Genomic DNA, 3,819 nt, shown 5'->3' with positions numbered 1-3,819 from the left:
TCACTGAGAGGGAGGGAAAGTAGTAATAATTTAATACTAGCTAAATGAGGCTTGCAAAATCTTTTACATATATTTTCTCATCTGATCCTCACCATAACCCTATGAGATAGGTACCCTTTTCACAAACAAGAAGACTGAGACTCAGAAAAGTTAATGAATTGCCCCAGGTCACACAGTTAAGTGAAGCAAGATTCACATTCAGGTCTTCCTAACTCCAAGTCCAGAACTCTGTCAGCACAGACATTGAAACTCGAGTCAGAGCTTTCTGACCATAGGCAGCAGGGGTGTGTGGGGTGTGGGGAAAGGGGAGGCTCAGGATATTGTCTGTTTGTGAAAGACTCTCTCAGCCAATGGGATATAGTTCATGATGCCACATCCCCTGTGTCTCTGGGGTTATCAGTTCTCACACTCCCTCTGAATGCAGGTGCTGGGGAGACATGTCAGAGGTACTGGGGTAACCCACATGTCCCCTTCTCCAGGCAAATATCTATCTCACATTTGAATTCTGTACCTCTCTCAACTCCGTCTTCTTTCTCCTTCCCAGAGACCTCCACAAACCAATCACTTTCCTGTATACATACACATGAACACATGTACACACACAGAGTGCACATGTATATGCATATATATGCACATGCACACACATGTATTCACACACTTGGTCTCTAGAGTTTTTCCAAAAACATCTGTGGCTGTGCATTCTGTGAATGTAAGCTTCCCCAAAGAAGGGCTAGCCATGTAGACTAGGTGGATGTAAGTGAGAGCTTGTCTCCAGAGCTAGCTTCCAAAAGGGAAGTGGGACATTCTATGAGATCCATGATTTCTGGATGCTCATGCTATACAGTTCCTGCTTGCTCTCTACGATTCTTGTCCAGGCCTTTTTCTGGAGGCTTTACCCACCACATCAGGGGCATTTCCCTGCATCTTCCTATTTCTTGTGCCTCCTAAGAATAAGATTCACATTGTCCACCTATGATCCATTCTGCTTACTTCATGCACTCACATGATAAACCATACATAGGATCATGGGGTCATTTTCATAACGCAAGAACACTAGAAATGTAGGAAGGGGCCAGGTTGTGAGGGCTTTAAAAGTCAAACAAGATTTTCTATTTGATCTCAAAGGTAAAAAGGAGCCAGGCGTGTGTGTGTGTGTGTGTGTGTGTGTGTGTGTGTGTGTGAGACAGAAATGGAGAGAGAGAGAGAGAGGTGGATAAAGAGGGAGAGATAGACAAATAGAGACAGAAACAGAGAGGGAGAAGGAGAGATAGAGAGGGGGAGAGAGAGAGGGAGAAAAAGGAGGGGCAGAGGGGAGAGAGACAGAGTTGGGGAGAAAGACACAGAGGGAGAGAATTTATGTCCCTCAGGAATGGTCACATGGGTCTTTGATCTTTGAGGTTTATACCTTCTATGCCCCTATTTACTGCTATCTCCTTCATTAAACTGTGAGCCCCCTTTCTTTGTGTCCTCAGTGCTTAGCACTGTGCCTGGCACTTCATGATCACTTAAGAAATGCTTTTTCATTGATTTGATTAAGTTGCAGGCACCAGAAAACACACAACAGAATTCTACTCTCCTTCTGGATGGGAACACCTGCTAGGGACTGGAAATCCCCAATCCCACCTGCAAGCCCCTCGAAAGGTCCCTGTTTTGTAGCTTCCATCTTTGTTGCATAGAAAATGTTGGCTCCAAGGGCCTACAGCCTCAAGGGCAGGGCACCCCATTTGGAGAAAGGTGCTGCTGCTCTGAGTCAAGGTCACATTCAGGCTTTTCATTTCCATTCCTCACCCCCCCCCCATAACAATGACTAAAGAAGAAGTACATTTATATGTCTCTTTCCAGAAGTGATAGAGCAGAAGAGATAACTGTTCTCCAGTTGCATTGGGCCTGGACAGCATATAAAATGGCCACACAACCCTCAGCTTGCTTCCGCCTTTTGTGAGTAATGGACTTCTAAAGTTCCAATTGCTTTCCCCCAACCACACCCCCTGCCCAAATAATACTCAACAATGTTCACAATGAGGAATTTAATAAGACTCTCACAGGTTTCTCCAAGTCCACCTACCCACCCCAGCCTTCCTTCCCTTCTAGCATCGGGTTTCCACGTATGATGATTAGAGTCGGTGTTTTGTTCTTTTTTGACGTATGGTGTTCCTGATGGGTGGGGTTGGGAAGTTACCGGATTCTAGTGAAGAGATTAAGGACAGATGAACATTTCTTTGTGGAACGGGTTTTGGGGAAAACATTCCAAAATCTTAGGGTGTTATCTGCAGCCCCTGTAACTATGGCTTCTCCATCAGGAGACACTGCCAGATGCAAAACTCGGCAGGAATGCCCCAAGAGTTCTGCTACTTTTGTTAGGGAAGGGTGTTTCCAGATGACAATCTGGTTCTCTGCATATCCATGTGTGCTCACCAGCTCATTGCCATTTTTGGACCAGGCCAGGTTGCACACTTGAGAACCGGTATCAACATGACTGAGAGTTTGCTTTGTCAGCGTATTCCAGAATTGGAGGCAACAGTCATTTGTCCCACCACCTGATGCTAACAGGCCGTGCTGGTGAGGAGACCATGCAATGGCTTTCACAGCTGCCTTGTGACTGGTGTATTGCTGAACAGGCCTTCTGCTGGAGTGGTTCCAGACCAGAAGCTTCTTGTCATTTCCACCAGAGGCTAGAAGCTGGTGATTTGTGGACCACTTTAACCCACACACCTCTTGCTCGTGACCCTGTAACCACCTTTGAGACTGTGGTGGTGATGCCCGGATATCTCTCTGGAGGATCTTTGCATCTCTGCTCCCAGAAGAAATCTGGCCTGCATTCCAGGCCAAAACACCAACTCTGCCTAAGTGACCCTCCATGGTGCATACTTTCTTCCCCACAGTCACATCCCAGATCTGTATGAAGCCTTTCTCTGTGCCAACTCCTACCAATTTCCCCCATTCTGAACAGCTCACAGAAGTCACAATATCTTCTTCCAGGGACAAGTCACAGAGTCTGCTCGTCTGGCCTGAACGGGCATTCCACATGTAAACGTAAGTGCCCATGCCCAAAACGACTACATTGAAGCAAGACCAGTCTAGGAGATTTAGATAAAAGTCATCACTTAGCTCTGGGGCTTCAAGCATTTTGAAAGGGACACTAGAGATTTTGGGGGGTTGTTTTGCTGTGTAAGTTAGTAACATCTGGCTTTTAGTGCTGATGGAGGATAAGGAAAATTGAGAGACTTCATTGGTATCACCAGATCTCCATTGATTTGTGTTCTGAGAGTAGGTAAAGAGATTCTTCTGTGGGACTGGTGCTTGGGCCTGAATTCTCTGGATGTCATCTCCCAGCAGCTCATTCTGGAGCAAGGCGGAGTATACTAGTTTAGCACTGATTCTGTCTCCAACATTTTCGTTTGTATTCTCTTTCTGCTCCAATGATTCAAGGTTGTCTGATCTATGGAATCTCAGACTCCATTTGGCTCCTGCTCGGATGGGAATGAAGCGGTCCCCATTTTTGCTGGGAGAAAACATGGGGAGAACTGGGACAGTGTCAGCCTCCAACTGGTCTTGGCCTCCACGATGACACAGTCAACTCTCTTGGGGTCTCACCCTGAGCCAGTTTGGAGAGGGAGAACAGCGTGATAGAGAGACCCTCACATTCAGCTGTCAATGTCTACCAAGGAGATGCCTTGCCAGATCTCAGTGGGGGGAGGGAGAGAGCAGCCTCAGACTCCCGGCTTGGATTCACAAGGACCAACGGCCACCATGGGTCTGGCTCCCATGGAGAATAGATGCCTCGATGAGGAGGAGACCCCAGTGGCTGAAGTCTGAACT

General features: G+C 46.9%; 1 pseudogene; it reads right to left on the bottom strand.

Annotated features, from left to right (window-relative positions):
- Positions 1 to 2,156: 2,156 nt before the first annotated feature.
- LOC110203166 (fizzy-related protein homolog pseudogene) lies at positions 2,157 to 3,553 on the bottom strand (annotated as a pseudogene).
- Positions 3,554 to 3,819: the final 266 nt, after the last annotated feature.

Source organism: Phascolarctos cinereus, unplaced genomic scaffold (assembly GCF_003287225.1).
Source record: "Phascolarctos cinereus isolate Bilbo 61053 unplaced genomic scaffold, phaCin_HiC Scaffold_8;HRSCAF=390, whole genome shotgun sequence".
Classification (NCBI taxonomy): Eukaryota; Metazoa; Chordata; class Mammalia; order Diprotodontia; family Phascolarctidae; genus Phascolarctos; species Phascolarctos cinereus.
Note: the sequence above shows the minus strand (reverse complement) of the source record. Positions and strands in the feature narration are given on the sequence as shown.